This window comes from Oncorhynchus masou, chromosome 18 (genome assembly GCF_036934945.1).
Source record: "Oncorhynchus masou masou isolate Uvic2021 chromosome 18, UVic_Omas_1.1, whole genome shotgun sequence".
Classification (NCBI taxonomy): Eukaryota; Metazoa; Chordata; class Actinopteri; order Salmoniformes; family Salmonidae; genus Oncorhynchus; species Oncorhynchus masou.
Window position 1 is genome coordinate 1,485,586 of NC_088229.1, and position 23,984 is coordinate 1,509,569.

Sequence of the window (23,984 nt, forward strand, 5' to 3'; positions counted from 1 at the left end):
ATATACACACACACATATATACATATACACACACATGCGCGTATCATCCAGTCTTACCTCTGCTGAGTCCCTAGAGGTTGAGAGTTGGAGAGGGGGAGAGACAGCGAGAGGAAGAGATAGGGATGTCCCAGTAGACCAGTCTGTATGAGAGAGAGGGATGTCCCAGTAGACCAGTCTGTATGAGAGAGAGAGGGATCATGATGGCTAGTCTATCAGACCGGGGTAACCCTAACCCTACCTTACTTTACACAATAAGAAACTGGAGCAGGGGCACAGGGCACAGGGCACAGGGCACAGGGCACAGGGCACAGGGCACAGGGCACAGGGCACAGGGCACAGGGCACAAGCAAACACACACAACTAGACAGACACACGCACAAGCAAACACACACGCACGCACACACAACTAGACAGACACACGCACAAGCAAACACACACGCACGCACACACAACTAGACAGACACACGCACAAGCAAACACACACGCACGCACACACAACTAGACAGACACACGCACAAGCAAACACACACGCACGCACACACAACTAGACAGACACACGCACAAGAAAACACACACGCACGCACACACAACTAGACAGACACACGCACAAGAAAACACACACGCACGCACACACAAATAGACAGACACACGCACAAGCAAACACACACGCACGCACAAATAGACAGACACACGCACAAGCAAACACACACATGTCTTCTCTATGTAGTCCAGTGTTTCTTCTCTATGTAGTCCAGTGTTTCTTCTCTATGTAGTCCAGTGTTTCTTCTCTATGTAGTCCAGTGTCTTCTCTATGTAGTCCAGTGTCTTCTCCATGTGGTCCAGTGTCTTCTCTATGTGGTCCAGTGTCTTCTCTATGTGGTCCAGTGTCTTCTCTATGTAGTCCAGTGTCTTCTCCATGTGGTCCAGTGTCTTCTCTATGTGGTCCGGTATCTTCTCCATGTGGTCCAGTGTCATCTCTATGTAGTCCAGTGTCTTCTCTATGTGGTCCAGTGTCTTCTCTATTTGGTCCAGTGTCTTCTCTATGTGGTCCAGTGTCTTCTCCATGTGGTCCAGTGTCTTCTCTATATAGTCCAGTGTCTTCTCCATGTGGTCCAGTGTCTTCTCTATGTGGTCCGGTATCTTCTCTATGTGGTCCAGTGTGTCTTCTCTATTTAGTCCAGTGTCTTCTCTATGTGGTCCAGTGTCTTCTCTATGAAGTCCTGTGTGTCTTCTTTATGTAGTCCAGGGTGTATTCTCTATGTCGTCCAGGGTGTCTTCTACATGTAGTCCAGTGTGTCTTCTCTATGTAGTCCAGTGTCTTCTCCATGTGGTCCAGTGTGTCTTCTCTATGTAGTCCAGTGTCTTCTCCATGTGGTCCAGTGTCTTCTCTATTTGGTCCAGTGTCTTCTCCATGTGGTCCAGTGTCTTCTCTATGTGGTCCAGTGTCTTCTCTATTTGGTCCAGTGTCTTCTCTATTTGGTCCAGTGTCTTCTCTATTTGGTCCAGTGTCTTCTCCATGTGGTCCAGTTCTGTAGAGAGAGAGAGACCAGTGTGTCTGTAGAGAGAGAGACCAGTGTGTCTGTCTGTAGAGAGAGAGACCAGTGTGTCTGTAGAGCGAGAGACCAGTGTGTGTCTGTAGAGAGAGAGATACCAGTGTGTCTGTAGAGAGAGAGAGACCAGTGTGTGTCTGTAGAGAGAGAGAGACCAGTGTGTGTCTGTAGAGAGAGAGACCAGTGTGTGTCTGTAGAGAGAGACCAGTGTGTGTCTGTAGAGAGAGAGATACCAGTGTGTGTCTGTAGAGAGAGAGACCAGTGTGTGTCTGTAGAGAGAGAGACCAGTGTGTCTGTAGAGAGAGAGAGACCAGTGTGTGTCTGTAGAGAGAGAGAGAGAGACCAGTGTGTCTGTGGAGAGAGAGAGACCAGTGTGTGTCTGTAGAGAGAGAGAGACCAGTGTGTGTCTGTAGAGAGAGAGAGAGACCAGTGTGTCTGTAGAGAGAGAGAGACCAGTGTGTGTCTGTAGAGAGAGAGAGACCAGTGTGTGTCTGTAGAGAGAGAGACCAGTGTGTCTGTAGAGATAGAGACCACTGTTAAGAAACCTTTCAGAAATAGACTTGGCGCTCCCGTACCACTTGCCATGCGGTAGCAGAGAGAACAATCTATGCCTAGGGTGGCAGGAGTCTTTGGTAAGTTTTAGGGCCTTCCTCGGACACCGCCTGGTATAGAGATACTGGATGGCAGTAAGCTTGGTCTGAGTGATCTACTAGGCCGTACGCATTACCCTCTGTAGTGCCTTGCGGTTGGAGGGCGAGCAGGATGCCGTACCAGGCGGTGATGCAACCAGGATGCTCTCAATGGTGCAGATGTAGAACTTCTTGAGGATCTGGGGACCCATGATAAATCCCTCCAGTCTCCTGAGGGGGAATAGGCGTTGTCATGCCCTCTTCACGACTGTCTTGGTGTTATGGACACCTAGGAACTTGAAGCTCTCAACCTGCTCCACTACAGCCCTGTTGATGAGAATGCTTGGCCCTCCTTTTCCTGTTGCCCACGATCATCTCCTTTGTCTTGATCACTTTGAGGAAGAGGTTGTTATCCTAGCACTACACTGTCAGGTCTCTGAACTCCTCCATGTAAGCTGTTTCGTCGTTGTCAGTGATCAGGCCTACCAGTGTATGTCAACAGAAAACTTAATGATGGTGTTGGAGTCGTGCTTGGCAATGTAGTCATGGGTGAGCAGGGAGTAGAGGAGGGGACTGAGCACGCACCCCTGAGGGGCTCCCGTGTTGTGGATCAGCGTGGCAGATGTGTTGTTACCTACCCTCACCACCTGGGGGCTGATTGTCAGGAAGTCCAGGATCCAGTTGCAGAGGGAGGTGTTTAGTCCGAGGGTCCTTAGCTTAGTGATGAGCTTTGAGGTGCACTCTGGTGTTGAACACTGAGCTGTAGTCAATGAATAGCATTCTCACATAGGTGTTCCTCCTTGTCCAGGTGGGAAAGGGCAGTGTGGAGTGCAATAGAGATTGTGTCATCTGTGGATCTGGTGGGGCGGTAGGCAAATTGGAGTGGGGTCTAGGGTTTCTGGGATAAAGGTGTTGATGTGAGCCATGACCAAACTTTCAAAACACTTCATGGCCACAGATGTGAGTGCTACTGATCGGTAGTCATTTACGATTGTTACCTCTGTGTTCTTGAGCACAGGGACTATGGTGGTCTGCTTGGAACATGTTGGTATTACACACTCGGTCAGGGAATAAGGATTTCTTATAGGCGTCCGGATTATTGTTCCGTTCCTTGAAACCGGAACACTCGATGCGGATGTTGGCTGTAATCGAGGGCTTCCGGTTTGGATGTTAACATACTGTCAGTGAGGGGACGACGTCGTCGATGCACTTATTGATGAAGCCGATGACTGTGGTGGTGTACTCTTCATTGCAAAAGGCATCGGGTAGATGTAAATTACTCCACAAACACAAATATAATTGTATATATATATATACACAGTTCCCATGGCTTCCACTAGATGTCAACAGTCTTTAGACAATGAATGAGACCTTTCTGTCATTGGACTGTAGAATCATGCAGTGTTGGTTTGCGGGCGTGACCGAGTGCGCGCCCTTCGTTGTTTTTCCTTTCTATTGAATACACTATTGTCCTGTTGAAATATTATCGATTATTTAGACAATTGACAACCTGAGGATTATTTATAAACATCGTTTGGCATGTTTTGACGAACTTTATGTATTCATCTGCATGTTTTGAACTCCTTTGAGCCAGTGGATTACTGAACAAAACGTGCCAACAAAACTGGGTTTTTGGGATGTAAAGAGGGACTTCATCGAACTATACAAACATTTATTGTGTAGCTTGGACTCTTGTGACTGCAACCATATGAAGCTCTTCAAAGGTAAGTGATTAACTTCTCTGGGCTGAGATCCCGCTAACGGGATCGATATGACAAAAGCCAGTGAAAGTGCAGGGCGCCAAATTCAAACAACAGAAATCTCCTAATTAAAATTCCTCAAACATACAAGTATTTTATACAATTTTAAAGGTAATCTCGTTGTTAATCCCACCACAGTGTCCGATTTCATATAGGCTTTACAGCAAAAGCACCACAAACGATTATGTTAGGTCACCGCCAAGTCACAGAAAAATACAGCCATTTTTCCAGCCAAAGAGAGGAGTCACAAAAAGCTCAAAAAGAGATAAAATTAATCACTAACCTTTGATGATCTTCATCAGATGACACTCATAGGACTTCATGTTACACATTACATGTATGTTTTGTTCGATAAAGTGCATATTTATATCCAGAAATCTCAGTTTATATTGGCACGTTATGTTCAGTAGTTCCAAAACATGCGGTGATTTTGCAGAGAGCCACATCAATTCACAGAAATACTCATAATAAACATTGAGGAAAGATACAACTATTATACATGGAACTTTAGATACATTTCTCCTTAATGCAACCACTGTGTCAGATTATTTATTTATTTTTACGGAAAAAGCACACCATGCAATAATCTGAGTACGGCACTCAGAAACCAAACCAGCCAAAGAAATATCTGCCATGTTGTGTAGTGAACATTAGTCAGAAATAGCATTATAAATATTCACTTACCTTTGATGATCTTCATCAGAATGCACTCCCAGTAATCCCAGTTCCACAATAAAGATTTGTTTTGTTCGATAATGTCCATCATTTATGTCCAAATTCCTCCTTGTTGTTAGCGCGTTCAGCCCAGTAATCCAAATTCATGATGCGCGAGCAGACGAGCAGACGAAAAGTCGAAAAGCTCAGTTACAGTCCGTAGAAACATGTCAAACGATGTATAGAATCAGTCTTTAGGATGTTTTTAACATAAATCTTCAATAATGTTCCAACCGGAGAATTCCTTTGTCTGTAGAAATGCAATGGAAAGCAAGCTAGCTTTCACGTGACAGCGCATGTTCAGCTCGTGGGACTCAGCCAGACTTCTGACTCATTCCTCTCTCATTCAAAAGCATCAAACAAGGTTCTAGAGACTGTTGACATCTAGTGGAAGCATTAGAAAGTGCAACATGACTAATATCCCCCTGTATCTTCAATAGGGGCTGAGTTGAAAAACTACCAGCCTCAGATTTCCCACTTCCTGTTTGGATTTTCTTCTCAGACATAATTCAAATATTTTTAGAAACATCAGAGTGTTTTCTATCCAAATATACTAATAATATGTATATATTATCAACTGGGACTGAGTAGCAGGCAGTTTACTCTGGGCACCTTTCATCAAAGCTACTCAATACTGCCCCCAGCCATAAGAGGCTAACACTTGTATTTTCTTTAATGAATGTTTATTATGAATTATTTGGTATTTTGAATAAGGAGCTCTGAAATTTCCCCGGATGTTGTCGAGGTGGGTCGCTTGATAGATAAATAAATACAGAATGGGGATGAGATATTTGGATGGACTATTTACAGATGAGCTATGTACAGGTGCAGTGATCTGTGAGCTGCTACAACAGCTGGTACTTAAAGCTAGTGAGGGAGATAAGAGGCTCCAGCTTTAGTGATTTTTGCAGTTCGTTCCAGTCATTGGCATTATACAATACATACCACGTCACTCTTGGCACTATCGAATCTCGACGAGGGACATGTAACAGGTGTGTGTGTGTGTGTCTAAGAGCGATCAGATAGATGACAAGGTACTCAAAGCCCCCTAGACTGGAACGCAAAGGTTAGGCCTCTCCATGCTTGACTCACTTACTGTAGCACTCTAAATACTTAATGTTTAACAACTCCATTAAAGAGGCTAACATGAGAGAGATAGGGAGAGGGAGAGAGACAGAAAGAGATTGAGAGAAAGGGAGAGAGAGAGAGAGAGAGAGAGAGAGAGAGAGAGAAAGAAAGAGAGAGACAGAGATTGAGGAAAGAGAGAGAGATGGAAAAAGAGGTGTGTGAAAGAGAGGAGACGAGAGAAGGAGAGATATGGTGAAGGAGATAAGATGAGAAAAGGAGAGATATGGTGAAGGAGATAAGATGAGAGATATGGTGAAGGAGAGGAGATGAGATATGGTGAAGGAGAGGAGATGAGAGAAGGAGAGATATGGTGAAGGATGAGGAGATGAGAGAAGGAGAGATACGGTGAAGGAGATAAGATGAGAGAAGGAAAGCAAAACTGTAGGTATCAACTGTGTGCCTGTGTGTGCATTCACTCACGACACAGTTTCCCCTCTTAAATACCATGTTACCTCACATGGGGATGGAATAGTAAATCCTGACCCTTACTTCGGGAGAGGTTGACCCCCCGGTTGACCTCTGGAGAGGGACAGGTCAGCCTGTTACTATAAAGGTCACCTGATGAACAGCCCGCTGTCATCATTCACACACACACACACACACACACACACACACACACACACACACACACACACACACACACACACACACACACACACACACACACACACACACACACACACACACACACACACACACACACACACACACACACACACACACACACACACACACACACACACACACACACACACACTGACTCAGTACTAAGTTATGTCATCTCATATGGATGTTCTGTCACTACAAGTGGAGTCTTTCTGATAGCAACAGCCCCCCCCCTCCCTTACACTAGCCCAAACCAATGACATGTACCAGATGCTCAGCAGGCTCTGCTCACACTTACTGGTCTGAGGCCAAACCACACGACGGACAACATTGGACACTTTATGGAACACAAAGCCTTCACTATTTCATCCTGGAATATCCAAGGACTGAGGTCATCTGTCTTTGGGTTAGGAGCTGGAACCTGGACTTCAGCAAAGAAATCAGAAATACAGACAACAAGAAATACAAGAAACATGGTATAGAGGAGACGGACCTGCTAGTTGTCCTTTAGGTTACAGAGAGCTGGTAGTCCCATCCACCAAACTACCAGGTGTGTGGTATAGAGGAGACGGACCTGCTAGTTGTCCTTTAGGTTACAGAGAGCTGGTAGTCCCATCCACCACACTACCAGGTGTGAAACATGGTATAGAGGAGATGGACTAGTTGTCCTTTAGGTTACAGAGAGCTGGTAGTCCCATCCACCAAACTACCAGGTGTGTGGTATAGAGGAGACGGACCTGCTAGTTGTCCTTTAGGTTACAGAGAGCTGGTAGTCCCATCCACCACACTACCAGGTGTGAAACATGGTATAGAGGAGATGGACCTGCTAGTTGTCCTTTAGGTTACAGAGAGCTGGTAGTCCCATCCACCAAACTACCAGGTGTGAAACAGGGAACGGAATTGGGATATGTGGTATAGAGCAGACCTAACTCAATCAATAAAAAATGTATCAAAACAGGAACATTTGACATTTGGCTAGACATTCAAAAGGAAATGATCTCAACAGAGAAACATGTCCTCCTGTGTGCTACGTATTTCCCCCCACTAGAATCCCCACTTTAATGAAGACAGCTTCTCCATCCTGGAGGGGGAAATCAATCATTTCCAGGCCCAGGGACAAGTAGTGTTGTGGAGGGATCAAAGTAGTGTAGTGGAGGGATCAACGTAGTGTAGTGGAGGGATCAACGTAGTGTAGTGGAGGGATCAAAGTACAACAACACTACTCCACTACACTACACTACTTTGATCCCTCCACTACACTACTTTGATCCCTCCACTACACTACACTACTTTGATCCCTCCACTACACTACTTTGATCCCTCCACTACACTACTTTGATCCCTCCACTACACTACTTTGATCCCTCCACTACACTACTTTGATCCCTCCACTACACTACACTACTTTGATCCCTCCACTACACTACTTTGATCCCTCCACTACACTACTTTGATCCCTCCACTACACTACTTTGATCCCTCCACTACACTACTTTGATCCCTCCACTACACTACTTTGATCCCTACACTACACTACTTTGATCCCTTCACTACACTACTTTGATCCCTCCACTACACTACTTTGATCCCTCCACTACACTACTTTGATCCCTCCACTACACTACACTACTTTGATCCCTCCACTACACTACTTTGATCCCTCCACTACACTTCTTTGATCCCTCCACTACACTACACTACTTTGATCCCTCCACTACACTTCTTTGATCCCTCCACTACACTACACTACTTTGATCCCTCCACCACATTACTTTGAAATGCATCATGGGGATTAACAAGTGAGAACACACAATGCATTGTATACCCTCCTCTAGACCACTGGATGGGTAATAGGCTGTACAGTAGTTTCAGCTGGACTCTCCTAAGGGACTTTCTCTGTGGTGTTGTGATCTACTGCCTCCCTATGGAATCACCTGGAAATACCATGCCTGACACACACACACACACACACACACACACACACACACACACACACACACACACACACACACACACACACACACACACACACACACACATACCCCCGTCAAAATTGCAGGTCTATCCATGTCCTGAGGATGTCTTGAAATGCATTTAAAACTGGCCACTAGGGGCAACGGGGAGCGCTAACACCATTAAATATGCCTGGGTTTTGCTAGAGCACTGTGGACGTGGGTGGCGGGAGACTGTATCCCAAACATGAACCCTTCATTTAACCAGTCAGAAACCTAGCCCAAACCAGAGACAGAGAGAGGGGGTGATGAGCTAGCCCAAACCTTAACCATTCGGAATTAATGCCTAAATGGAAATATTTTATACTGAACAAAATATAAATCTAACATATAAAAACGTCAAAGATTTTACTGCGTTACAGTTCATACCTTTTTTTAAAGTCAGTTAAGAAAAAATTATCATTGACAATAACGGCCAAAAGGCAAAAGACCTCCTGCAGGGACGGGGGCTGGGATTGAAAATAAAAATAAAAACTTTATAAATATAGGACAAAACACAAGTCACGACAAGAGAGACAACACAACACTACATAAAGAGAGACTTAAGACAATAACATAGCAAGGCAGCAACACATGACAACACAGCATGATAGCAACACAACATGACAACAACATGGTAGCAACACAACATGGTAGCAACACAACATGGTAGCAACACAACATGGTAGCAGCACAAAACATGGTACAAACATTATTGGGCACAGACAACAGCACAAAGGGCAAGAAGGTAGAGACAACAATACATCACACAAAGCAGCCACAACTGTCAGCAAGAATGTCCATGATTGAGTCTTTGAATGAAGAGATTGATATATGAACTGTCCAGTTTGAGTGTTTGTTGTAGCTCAATCCAGTCGCTAGTTGCAGCGAACTGAAAAGAAGAGCGACCCAGGGATGTGTGTGGTTTGGGTTCCTTTAACAGAATGTGACTGGCAGAACAGGTGTTGTATGTGGCGGATGAGGGCTGCAGTAGATATCTCAGATAGGGGGGAGGGAGGCCTAAGAAGGTTTAATAAATAAGCATCAACCAGTGGGTCTTGCGAAGGGTATACAGAGAGGACCAGTTTACAGAGGAGTATAGAGTGCAGTGATGTGTCCTATAAGGAGCATTGGTGGCAAATCTGATGGACGAATGGTAAAGAACATCTAGCCGCTCGAGAACCGCCCTTACCTGCCAATCTATAAATTATGTCTTGTAATCTAGCATGGGTAGGATGGTCATCTGAATCAGGGTTAGTTTGGCAGCTGGTGTGAAAGAGGAGTGATTTCTGATAGAGGAAACCAAGTCTAGATTTAACTTTAGCCTGCAGCTTTAATATGTGCAGAGAGTAGGACAGTGTACCGTCTAGCCATACTCCCAAGTACTTGTATGAGGTGACTACCTCAAGCTCTAAACCCTCAGAGGTAGTAATCACACCTGTGAGGAGAGGGGCATTCTTCTTACCAAACCACATGACCTTTGTTTTGGAGGTGGTCAGAACATGGTTAAGGGTAGAGAAATCTTGTTGGACACTAAAAAAGCTTTGTTGTAGATCATTTAACACAAAATCCTGGGAGGGGCCAGCTGAGTCTGACTGTATCATCAGCATATAAATGGATGAGAGAGCTTCCTACTGCCTGAGATATGTTGTTGGCGTAAATTGAGAAGAGCTTGGGACCTAGGATCGAGCCTTGGGGTACTCCCTTGGTGACAGACAGTGGCTGAGACAACAGATTTTCTGACTTTATACACTGCACTCTTTGAGAGAGGTAGTTAGCAAACTAGGCCAAAAATCCCTCAGAGACACCAATAATCCTTATCCAGCCCACAAGAATGGAATGGTCTATCGTATCAAAAGCTTTGGCTAAGTCAATAAAAATAGCAGCGCCACATTGTTTAGAAACAAGGGCAATGCTGACATCATTGAGGACCTTCAAGGTTGTAGTGACACATCCATAACCTGAGCGGAAACCAGATTGCATACCAGAGAGAATACTATAGACATCAAGAAAGACAGTCAGTTGATTATTGCCAAGTTTTCCCAACACTTTTGATAAACAGGACAACATAGAAATAGGCCTATAACAGTTAAGATCAGCTTGATAATAAGGATGTAAGGAATCATTCATTAATAAGGAATCATTCAATAATGAGGAATCATTCATTAATAAGGAATCATTCAATAATGAGGAATCATTCATTAATAAGGAATCATTCATTAATAAGGAATCATTCAATAATGAGGAATCATTCATTAATAAGGAATCATTCAATAATAAGGAATCATTCAATAATAAGGAATCATTCATTAATAAGGAATCATTCATTAATAAGGAATCATTCAATAATAAGGAATCATTCATTAATAAGGAATCATTCATTAATAAGGAATCATTCATTAATAAGGAATAATTCAATAATAAGGAATCATTCATTAATAAGGAATCATTCAATATAAGGAATCATTCATTAATAAGGAATCATTCATTAATAAGGAATCATTCATTAATAAGGAATTGAAATAAATTCATTAGTCCCTAATCTATGGATGTCACATGACTGGGAATACAGATATGCATCTGTTGGTCAAAGATACCATAAGAAAAGGTAGGGTGGTGTGGATTAGACAACCAGTCAGTATCTGATGTGACCACCATTTCCCTCATGCAGCGCGACACATCTCCTTCACATAGAGTTGATCAGGCTGTTGATTGTGGCTTGTGGAATGTTGTCCCACTCCACTTCATGTCACGCCTTGGTCTTAGTATTTTGTGTTTTAGTTAATTAGTTGGTCAGGCCAGGGTGTGACATGGGTTTATGTTATTGTGTGTCGTATTGGGGTTTTTGTAGGCATTGGGATTGTGGTTGATTAGGGGTGTGTTTAGTTTAGGTTTGGCTGCCTGAGGCCGTTCTCAATCAGAGTCAGGTGATTCTTGTTGTCTCTGATGGGGAACCGTATTTAGGTAGCCTGGGTTTCACTGTGTATTTCGTGGGTGATTGTTCCTGTCTCTGTGTAGTTTCACCAGATAGGCTGTAATTAGGTTTCACGTTCCGTTTTGTTGTTTTTTATATTTTGTATCAGTTATTTCATGTACCGCGATTCATTCATTAAAATCATGAGTAACCACCACGCTGCATTTCGGTCCGACTTTCTTGCGACAAACGAAGAACGCCGTTACACTTCAACGGCTGTGCAAAGTTTCTAGATATTTTGGCGGGAACTCGAACACTATGTCATGCACGTCAATCCAGAGCATCCCAAACATGCTCAATGGGTGACATATCTGGCCATGGAAGAGCTGGGATTTTTTCAGCTTCCAGGAATTGTGTACAGATCCTTGCGACATGGGTCTGTGCATTATCATGCTGAAACATGAGGTGATGGAGGATGAATGGCACGATAATGGGCCTCAAGATCTCGTCACGGAATCTCTGTGCATTCAAATTGCCATCGATAAAATGAAATTGTGTTCATTGTTAGTAGCTTATGCCTGTCCAAACCATAACCCCACCACCGCCATGGGGCACTCTGTTCACAGTGTTGACATCAGCAAACCACTCACCCAAACGACGCCATACACATTGTCTGCGGTTGTGAGGCCGGTTGGCCGTAATTCTCTAAAACGACGTTGGAGGAGGCTTATGGTAGAGAAATTAACATTCAGTTCTCTGGCAACAGCTCTGGTGGACATTGCTGCAGTCAATTGCACGCTCCCTAGAAACCTGAGACATCATCATTGTGTTGTGTGACAAAACATTTCAGAGTGGCCCTTTTATTCTGTAAATACAAATAAAATTGTTAAATTACGAGCCTAGTTGGTTAAACGACAGAAAAAAGGCATCAACCTTCCCGCTAGCCATGATTGGTTGAGATAATGAGTGGGCTGGGCATGCGGTGAGATGAGTTTGGATTGGTCTGCCATATATATGCTTCTGTCTATTTCAGCTGGTCACTATGTCTAATAATATATTATTAAATGCATAGTAAAACATAACAAAAGCCTCCAGTATGCAAGTATCCAGTTCAATATTTATTTATTTAAATGTATTTATTTCACCTTTATTTAACCAGATAGGCTAGTTGAGAACAAGTTCTCATTTGCAACTGCGACCAGGCCAAGATAAAGCAAAGCAGTGCGACACAAATAACAACACAGAGTTACACATGGAATAAACAAACGTACAGTCAACAACACAATAGAAAAGTCTATATACAGTGTGTGCGAATGAAGTAAGATTAGGGAGGTAAGGCAATAAATAGGCAAAATAACTACAATTTAGCAAATAAACACTGGAGTGATAGATGTACAGAAGATGAATGTGCAAGTAGAGATACTGGGATGCAAAGGAGCAAAACAATATAAATAAAATAAATAACAATATGGGGATGCGGTAGTTGGATGGGCTATTTACAGATGGGCTATGTTTTATTTTTTTTATTTTATTTCACCTTTATTGAACCAGGTAGGCTAGTTGAGAACAAGTTCTCATTTGCAACTGCGACCTGGCCAAGATAAAGCATAGCAGTGTGAACAGACAACACAGAGTTACACATGGAGTAAACAATTAACAAGTCAATAACACAGTAGAAAAAAAGGGGTGTCTATATACATTGTGTGCAAAAGGCATGAGGAGGTAGGCAAATAATTACAATTTTGCAGATTAACACTGGAGTGATAAATGATCAGATGGTCATGTACAGGTAGAGATATTGGTGTGCAAAAGAGCAGAAATATAAATAAATAAAAACAGTATGGGGATGAGGTAGGTGGAAATGGGTGGGCTATTTACCAATAGACTATGTACAGCTGCAACGATCGGTTAGCTGCTCAGATAGCAGATGTTTGAAGTTGGTGAGGAAGATAAAAGTCTCCAACTTCAGCGATTTTTGCAATTCGTTCCAGTCACAGGCAGCAGAGTACTGGAACGAAAGGCGGCCAAATGAGGTGTTGGCTTTAGGGATGATCAGTGAGATACACCTGCTGGAGCGCGTGCTACGGATGGGTGTTGCCATCGTGACCAGTGAACTGAGATAAGGCGGAGCTTTACCTAGCATGGACTTGTAGATGACCTGGAGCCAGTGGGTCTGGCGACGAATATGTAGCGAGGGCCAGCCGACTAGAGCATACAAGTCGCAGTGGTGGGTGGTATAAGGTGCTTTAGTGACAAAACGGATGGCACTGTGATAAACTGCATTCAGTTTGCTGAATAGAGTGTTGGAAGCAATTTTGTAGATGACATCGCCGAAGTCGAGGATCGGTAGGATAGTCAGTTTTACTAGGGTAAGTTTGGCGGCGTGAGTGAAGGAGGCTTTGTTGCGGAATAGAAAGCCGACACTTAATTTGATTTTCGATTGGAGATGTTTGATATGAGTCTGGAAGGAGAGTTTACAGTCTAGCCAGACACCTAGGTACTTATAGATGTCCACATATTCAAGGTCGGAACCATCCAGGGTGGTGATGCTAGTCGGGCATGCGGGTGCAGGCAGCGATCGGTTGAAAAGCATGCATTTGGTTTTACTAGCGTTTAAGAGCAATTGGAGGCCACGGAAGGAGTGTTGTATGGCATTGAAGCTCGTTTGGAGGTTAGATAGCACAGTGTCCAAGGACGGGCCGGAAGTATATAGAATGGTGTCTGCGTAGAGATGGATCAGGGATCGCCCGCAGCAAGAGCAACATATATATACAGAGAAAAGAGTCGGCCCGAGAATTGAACCCTGTGGCACCCCACAGAGACTGCCAGAGGTCCTGACAACAGGCCCTCCGATTTGACACACTGAACTCTGTCTGAGAAGTAGTTGGTGAACCAGGCGAGGCGGTCATTTTGAGAAACCAAGGCTGCTGAGTCTGCCGATGAGAATGTATTGATTGACAGAGTCGAAAGCCTTGGCCTGGTCGATGAATACGGCTGCACAGTATTGTCTTTTATCAATGGCGGTTATGATATCATGTCTGTTTCCCAGACACTCTGCTCTCCTGTTCTCCCCCCCCGAGCTGTTTCCCAGACACTCTGCTCTCCTGTTCTCCCCCCCGAGCTGTTTCCCAGACACTCTGCTCTCCTGTTCTCCCCCCCCGAGCTGTTTCCCAGACTCTCTGCTCTCCTTTCCCCCCGAGCTGTTTCCCAGACACTCTGCTCTCCTGTTCCCCCCGAGCTGTTTCCCAGACACTCTGCTCTCCTTTCCCCCCCGAGCTGTTTCCCAGACACTCTGCTCTCCTGTTCTCCCCCGAGCTGTTTCCCAGACTCTCTGCTCTCCTGCCCCCCCGAGCTGTTTCCCAGACACTCTGCTCTCTTCCCCCCGAGCTGTTTCCCAGACACTCTGCTCTCTTCCCCCCCCGAGCTGTTTCCCAGACACTCTGCTCTCTTCCCCCCCGAGCTGTTTCCCAGACACTCTGCTCTCCTGTTCTCCCCCGAGCTGTTTCCCAGACACTCTGCTCTCCTTTCCCCCCCCGAGCTGTTTCCCAGACACTCTGCTCTCTTCCCCCCGAGCTGTTTCCCAGACACTCTGCTCTCCTGTTCCCCCCGAGCTGTTTCCCAGACACTCTGCTCTCCTTTCCCCCCCCGAGCTGTTTCCCAGACACTCTGTTCTCCCCCCCCGAGCTGTTTCCCAGACACTCTGCTCTCCTGTTCTCCCCCCCGAGCTGTTTCCCAGACACTCTGCTCTCCTGTTCTCCCCCCGAGCTGTTTCCCAGACACTCTGCTCTCCTTTCCCCCGAGCTGTTTCCCAGACACTCTGCTCTCCTGCCCCCCCGAGCTGTTTCCCAGACACTCTGCTCTCCTGTTCTCCCCCCGAGCTGTTTCCCAGACACTCTGCTCTCCTTTCCCCCCGAGCTGTTTCCCAGACACTCTGCTCTCCTGTTCTGCCCCCCCCGAGCTGTTTCCCAGACACTCTGCTCTCCTTCCCCCCCCCCCGAGCTGTTTCCCAGACACTCTGCTCTCCTGTTCTCCCCCCGAGCTGTTTCCCAGACACTCTGCTCTCCTTTCCCCCCGAGCTGTTTCCCAGACACTCTGCTCTCCTTTCCCCCCCGAGCTGTTTCCCAGACACTCTGCTCTCCTGTTCTCCCCCCGAGCTGTTTCCCAGACACTCTGCTCTCCTTTCCCCCCCGAGCTGTTTCCCAGACACTCTGCTCTCCTGTTCTCCCCCCCGAGCTGTTTCCCAGACACTCTGCTCTCCTTCCCCCCCGAGCTGTTTCCCAGACTCTCTGCTCTCCTTTCCCCCCCCCGAGCTGTTTCCCAGACACTCTGCTCTCCTTCCCCCCCCCCGAGCTGTTTCCCAGACACTCTGCTCTCCTGCCCCCCCGAGCTGTTTCCCAGACACTCTGCTCTCCTGTTCTCCCCCCGAGCTGTTTCCCAGACACTCTGCTCTCCTTTCCCCCCCCCGAGCTGTTTCCCAGACACTCTGCTCTCCTTTCCCCCGAGCTGTTTCCCAGACACTCTGCTCTCCTGTTCTCCCCCCCGAGCTGTTTCCCAGACACTCTGCTCTCCTGTTCTCCCCCCCCCGAGCTGTTTCCCAGACACTCTGCTCTCCTTCCCCCCCGAGCTGTTTCCCAGACACTCTGCTCTCCTGTTCTCCCCCCCGAGCTGTTTCCCAGACTCTCTGCTCTCCTTTCCCCCGAGCTGTTTCCCAGACTCTCTGCTCTCCTGTTCTCCCCCCGAGCTGTTTCCCAGACACTCTGCTCTCCTTCCCCCCCCGAGCTGTTTCCCAGACACTCTGCTCTCCTGTTCTCCCCCGAGCTGTTTCCCAGACACTCTGCTCTCCTGCCCCCCCCCCCGAGCTGTTTCCCAGACACTCTGCTCTCCTGCTCTCTTCTCTTTCCCAGCAGAGAGACATAATAGAATGCCAACATAGAATAGCAATGTAATAAACATTTTAGCATCAGAAGTATAATGCAATATCTATAGTCCAAATGTGTTTTGGGGAATTGGGATTTAGCAATCATAATAAGAGTCTGGCAGCAGACACTGTGATGTGTGAGGCATGTGTCTGTGTGTGCGGATATGTCTGTCTGAGGATTTCTCTCCCCTATTATTCTAAACAGAACACTGTGATGTGTGTAGCATGTGTCTGTCTGTCTCCCCTGTCTTCTAAACAGAACACTGTGATGTGTGTGTAGCATATGTCTGTCTGTCTCCCCTGTCTTCTAAACAGAACACTGTGATGTGTGTGTAGCATGTGTCTGTCTGTCTCCCCTGTCTTCTAAACAGAACACTGTGATGTGTGAGGCATGTGTCTGTCTGTCTCCCCTGTCTTCTAAACAGAACACTGTGATGTGTGTGTAGCATGTGTCTGTCTGTCTCCCCTGTCTTCTAAACAGAACACTGTGATGTGTGTGTAGCATGTGTCTGTCTGTCTCCCCTGCTATTCTAAACAGAACACTGTGATGTGTGTGTAGCATGTGTCTGTCTGTCTCCCCTGTTATTCTAAACAGAACACTGTGATGTGTGTGTAGCATGTGTCTGTCTGTCTCCCCTGTCTTCTAAACAGAACACTGTGATGTGTGAGGCATGTGTCTGTCTGTCTCCCCTGTCTTCTAAACAGAACACTGTGATGTGTGTGTAGCATGTGTCTGTCTGTCTCCCCTGTCTTCTAAACAGAACACTGTGATGTGTGTGTAGCATGTGTCTGTCTGTCTCCCCTGTCTTCTAAACAGAACACTGTGATGTGTGTGTAGCATGTGTCTGTCTGTCTCCCCTGTCTTCTAAACAGAACACTGTGATGTGTGTGTAGCATGTGTCTGTCTGTCTCCCCTGTCTTCTAAACAGAACACTGTGATGTGTGTGTAGCATGTGTCTGTCTGTCTCCCCTGTCTTCTAAACAGAACACTGTGATGTGTGTGTAGCATGTGTCTGTCTGTCTCCCCTGTTATTCTAAACAGAACACTGTGATGTGTGTGTAGCATGTGTCTGTCTGTCTCCCCTGTTATTCTAAACAGAACACTGTGATGTGTGTGTAGCATGTGTCTGTCTGTCTGTCTCCCCTGTCTTCTAAACAGAACACTGTGATGTGTGTGTAGCATGTGTCTGTCTGTCTGTCTCCCCTGTCTTCTAAACAGAACACTGTGATGTGTGTGTAGCATGTGTCTGTCTGTCTGTCTCCCCTGTCTTCTAAACAGAACACTGTGATGTGTGTGTAGCATGTGTCTGTCTGTCTGTCTCCCCTGTCTTCTAAACAGAACACTGTGATGTGTGTGTAGCATGAGTCTGTCTGTCTCCCCTGTCTTCTAAACAGAACACTGTGATGTGTGTGTAGCATGTGTCTGTCTGTCTCCCCTGTCTTCTAAACAGAACACTGTGATGTGTGTGTAGCATGAGTCTGTCTGTCTCCCCTGTTATTCTAAACAGAACACTGTGATGTGTGTGTAGCGTGTGTCTGTCTGTCTCCCCTGTCTTCTAAACAGAACACTGTGATGTGTGTGTAGCATGTGTCTGTCTGTCTCCCCTGTTATTCTAAACAGAACACTGTGATGTGTGTGTAGCATGTGTCTGTCTGTCTCCCCTGTTATTCTAAACAGAACACTGTGATGTGTGTGTAGCATGTGTCTGTCTGTCTCCCCTGTCTTCTAAACAGAACACTGTGATGTGTGTGTAGCATGAGTCTGTCTGTCTCCCCTGTTATTCTAAACAGAACACTGTGATGTGTGTGTAGCATGTGTCTGTCTGTCTCCCCTGTCTTCTAAACAGAACACTGTGATGTGTGTAGCATGTGTCTGTCTGTCTCCCCTGTTATTCTAAACAGAACACTGTGATGTGTGTGTAGCATGTGTCTGTCTGTCTCCCCTGTTATTCTAAACAGAACACTGTGATGTGTGTGTAGCATGTGTCTGTCTGTCTCCCCTGCTATTCTAAACAGAACACTGTGATGTGTGTAGCATGTGTCTGTCTGTCTCCCCTGTTATTCTAAACAGAACACTGTTCCAGTGGGAGAATAACTCCTGATTCTCTGATCAAGCAGTTGTCCGCTGATAGAGCCCTGGGTAGGGAGGCTTGAGAGAGAGAACACCATCACAGTTTAAGTGTGTGTGTGTGTGTGTGTGTGTGTGTGTGTGTGTGTGTGTGTGTGTGTGTGTGTGTGTGTGTGTGTGTGTGTGTGTGTGTGTGTGTGTGTGTGTGTGTGGTGTGGTGTGTGTGTTCTGTGTGTGGTGTGTGTGTGTGTGGTGTGTGGTGTGTGTGTGTGGTGTGGTGTGGTGTGTGTGTGTGTGTGTGTAGTGAGGGATTACAGTGAAGGAAGACAACAAGGGAAGTGCAGAACATCCACAGAAATATTATAGAGAGAGAGAGAGAGAGACAGAGAGAGAGAGAGAGAGAGGGAGAGAGAGAGACAGAGAGAGAGAGACAGAAACAGAGAGAGAGAGAGAGAGAGGGAGAGAGAGAGACAGAGAGAGAGAGACAGAGAGAGAGAGACAGAGACAGAGACAGAGAGAGAGAGAGACAGAGAGAGAGACAGAGAGAGAGACAGAGAGAGAGAGAAACAGAGAGAGAGAGAGACAGAGAGAGAGAGAGAAACAGACAGAGAGAGAGAGAGAGAGAGACAGAGAGAGAGACAGAGAGAGAGACAGAGACAGAGAGAGAGACAGAGAGAGAGAGAAACAGAGAGAGAGAGAGACAGAGAGAGAGAGAGAGACAGAGAGAGAGAGAGAGAGACAGAGAGAGAGACAGAGACAGAGAGAGAGACAGAGAGAGAGAGAGACAGAGAGAGAGACAGAGAGAGAGAGAGAGAGAGAGAGAGAGAGAGAGAGAGACCTGGGACCTGACAGTAAATCTCAGTAAGACCAAAATAATGGTGTTCCAAAAAAGGTCCAGTCACCAGGACCACAAATACAAATTCCATCTAGACACTGTTGGCCTAGAGCACACAAAAACTATACATACCTTGGCCTAAACATCAGCGCCACAGGTAACTTCCACAAAGCTGTGAACGATCTGAGAGACAACGCAAGAAGGGCATTCTATGCCATCAAAAGGAACATAAATTTCAACATACCAATTAGGATTTGGCTAAAAATACTTGAATCAGTCATAGAGCCCATTGCCCTTTACGGTTGTGAGGTCTGGGGTCTGCTCACCAACCAAGACTTTACAAAATGGGACAAACACCAAATTGAGACTCTGCACGCAGAACTCTGCAAAAATATCCTCCGTGTTTTTATTTATTTTTTATTTTTTTATTTCACCTTTATTTAACCAGGTAGGCTAGTTGAGAACAAGTTCTCATTTACAACTGCGACCTGGCCAAGATAAAGCATAGCAGTGTGAACAGACAACACAGAGTTACACATGGAGTAAACAATTAACAAGTCAATAACACAGTAGAAAAAAAAAGGGGAGTCTATATACAATGTGTGCAAAAGGCATGAGGAGGTAGGCGAATAATTACAATTTTGCAGATTAACACTGGATTGATAAATGATCAGATGGTCATGTACAGGTAGAGATATTGGTGTGCAAAAGAGCAGAAAAGTAAATAAATAAAAACAGTGTGGGGATGAGGTAGGTGAAAATGGGTGGGCTATTTACCAATAGATTATGTACAGCTGCAGCGATCGGTTAGCTGCTCAGATAGCTGATGTTTGAGAGAGGGGGGGGTGATGAAGTCATTGTTAAAGACAGATCAGTCTGTGCTGCATTATTAATCCATAGAGATATTTAAAGACCCTCTACATCCTGAAGGAGCTCATCTGTTACTGTCTTCTCACTGAGGTGAATAGGTAGAGACACATTTAACACACACACCACCTGGCTCATCGTTCCTAACAACAAAGGGAGACTGCCAATGGCTTAAATGGAAAAAGGAATACATAAATAAAATTAAAAGAAAAAATAAATACTCAAATGTAACATAAGCTGTGGACGTATGTTGGACCAGTAGCCTATGCAGTGTGTGGATGAGGAGAGAGAGTGTTGTCTGGTGGAAACAGACCATCAACCAATAGGTGGAGGACGTCAGCCTGCCAATCAGGAAGGAGAGAGAGTGTTGTCTGGTGGAAACAGACCATCAACCAATAGGTGGAGGACGTCAGCCTGCCAGTCAGGAAGGAGAGAGAGTGTTGTCTGGTGGAAACAGACCATCAACCAATAGGTGGAGGACGTCAGCCTGCCAGTCAGGAAGGAGAGAGAGTGTTGTCTGGTGGAAACAGACCATCAACCAATAGGTGGAGGATGTCAGCCTGCCAGTCAGGAAGGAGAGAGAGTGTTGTCTGGTGGAAACAGACCATCAACCAATAGGTGGATGAAGTCAGCCTGCCACTCAGGAAGGAGAGAGAGTGTTGTCTGGTGGAAACAGACCATCAACCAATAGGTGGAGGACGTCAGCCTGCCAGTCAGGAAGGAGAGAGAGTGTTGTCTGGTGGAAACAGACCATCAACCAATAGGTGGAGGACGTCAGCCTGCCAGTCAGGAAGGAGAGAGAGTGTTGTCTGGTGGAAACAGACCATCAACCAATAGGTGGAGGACGTCAGCCTGCCAGTCAGGGAACAGAGACAGTGTTGGCTGATGTGGCCACCATCTATAGCCTGCAGACCAAGCCTGCGGACCGGACCGGACCGGACCAGACCAGACACACACACACACACACACACACACACACACACACACACACACACACACACACACACACACACACACACACACACACACACACACACACACACACACACACACACACACACACACACACACACACACACACACACACACACACACACACATACACACACACATACACACACACACACATACACACACACACACACACACACACACACACACACACACACACACACACACACACACACACACACACACACACACACACACACACACACACACACACACACACACACACACACACACACACACACACACATACCTCACCCCCAGACAAGCCGGGTTGTCCTCCGTAGAGAGAGGGAGGGGTACTGTCACATCTGCTTCTGCTACATGGTGTTCATCCGGTGTCGTCCTGACCTGCAGTTACTGTACACTCTCTCTCCCTCTCCCTCTCTGTGTGATTGTGTGGTTGGAGACAGGTGTTCTGGAGTCAGAGCAGATCCCTACCAGCTGCAACTCGTTCCATAATCAAGACCTCTACAAATACTCCGTCCTGCCACTTCCACACTGCCAGATCTGTTTTTCCTGGAACTCATCCGAGCTTCCACAGATCTGTACTCAATATCTCCCTGTGTAACAATAAATATTTTGGTTAATTCATCCCTGTTTCCTCATCTGAGTCTGCTCTAGGGTTACCCTGTGTCACTGACAACTACTGGAATTACATGGGTCTACTACTGGAATTACGGTTTGTTATTGAACTGTTTGTTGGACAAAAATATTTGACTGGGAAGAGACTGACACTGGAAAACATGGTTACGAGGATGGGATACTCTCATATAATCTTGTTGTGTCTGTAACTTATTACCCTCCTCGCGGGGAAAAGCTCCCTAGCTAATTATAACACACAAAGTTATCATGACACAAGGCGAGACCCAGGAGGCAGGTGGTTGGAGTCTTAAAGTGTTCATTAACCCAAAGGGGTTGGCAAGAGAATGGTCGTGGACAGGCAAAAAGGTCAAAACCAGATCAGTGTCCAGGAGGTGCAGACAGGCTCGTGGTCAAGGCAGGCAGGCCGTGGGGACTAGAGAAAAGAGAATGCATAAAGCAGGAGAACGGGAAAAACACTGGTTGACTTGGAGATTGACAAGACGAATTGGCACAGAGAGACAGGAAACACAGGGATAAATACACTGGGGAAAATCAGTGACACCTGGAGGGGGCGGAGACAATCACAGGAAAAGGTGAAACAGATCAGGACGTAACAAAAGTAAGAAACTATTTAATGCATTATTCTAACATTGCCTAAAATGATTAATAATATACTAATGTGATAGACCTTTTTAAGCAATATAACATAGCAGATGTACAAACTATGGCAATGGCATAAAAGAGGCAAGCCGTAATTTTGATTAAGACATGAGCGAGCTGAAATAGATGTAGCCTATATGCCTATTTGCTCAGCACTTTTGAAATGTACAGCGACAGAATTCAGAACATGGTCCATTCTTACAGTATTCTCCCCGTACACCAAGTCAGGACCGCAGGCTAAATTAACAGTGGCACATAAGCAGACAATAAAAGTTCTTACAATGGGGGCAGGTCAGCAGGCAATGAAAGCTGTTACAATATTCGATGATTACATTTCTCTGAAACAGGCTACAGGGCTACTTGTGCAACACCAAGTCAGAACCGCAGATGAAATTAATAAGAGGTGAAAAGGGACCAAAATATTATGGTGAGACACATGGGCTACTAACAGATTACGACACACATACACATAGTATTACTTTCTTAGACACAGTAAACACATCTCCCTGGCACATCACTTATGCAGCAGCATACTAGACATATTTCTGGACTCACCATTGTTGTGCTGTGCTCATTTGAACAGGAAGTTGGCACGGCGGTCCTTCTTGCAGGCAAACTTCTCTGGATTGACAGCAGGGCCAATGCATTTAACAATTTCTGGCCCATTCGAGTTGCCTGTGAAGGTTTTTATACTTTTACTGGTGGAAAGGTTTCTCTTAGACTCAACGGTTGTCATCGGAGTGGTGATTTTGAGAAGAGAGACTGTCTCAGACAAGGCCTCCTGCAGTTGGTTTTCATAGAGTAATTTCAATAAAGGAAGTGCTGTCTTTTCAGTGTGCAGCTCAGGATGCTGGTAGAGAGTGGGCAGCTCAGGATGCTGGTAGAGAGTGGGCAGCTCAGGATGCTGGTAGAGAGTGGGCAGCTCAGGATGCTGGTAGAGAGTGGGCAGCTCAGGATGCTGGTAGAGAGTGAGCAGCTCAGGATGCTGGTAGAGAGTGGGCAGCTCAGGATGCTGGTAGAGAGTGGGCAGCTCAGGATGCTGGTAGAGAGTGGGCAGCTCAGGATGCTGGTAGAGAGTGGGCAGCTCAGGATGCTGGTAGAGAGTGGGCAGCTCAGGATGCTGGTAGAGAGTGGGCAGCTCAGGATGCTGGTAGAGAGTGTGCAGCTCAGGATGCTGGTAGAGAGTGGGCAGCTCAGGATGCTGGTAGAGAGTGGGAAGCTCAGGATGCTGGTAGAGAGTGGGCAGCTCAGGATGCTGGTAGAGAGTGGGCAGCTCAGGATGCTGGTAGAGAGTGGGCAGCTCAGGATGTTGGTAGAGAGTGGGCAGCTCAGGATGCTGGTAGAGAGTGGGCAGCTCAGGATGCTGGTAGAGAGTGGGCAGCTCAGGATGCTGGTAGAGAGTGGGCAGCTCAGGATGCTGGTAGAGAGTGGGCAGCTCAGGATGCTGGTAGAGAGTGGGCAGCTCAGGATGCTGGTAGAGAGTGGGCAGCTCAGGATGCTGGTAGAGAGTGGGCAGCTCAGGATGCTGGTAGAAAGTGGGCAGCTCAGGATGCTGGTAGAGAGTGGGCAGCTCAGGATGTTGGTAGAGAGTGGGCAGCTCAGGATGCTGGTAGAGAGTGGGCAGCTCAGGATGCTGGTAGAGAGTGGGCAGCTCAGGATGTTGGTAGAGAGTGGGCAGCTCAGGATGCTGGTAGAGAGTGTGCAGCTCAGGATGCTGGTAGAGAGTGGGCAGCTCAGGATGCTGGTAGAGA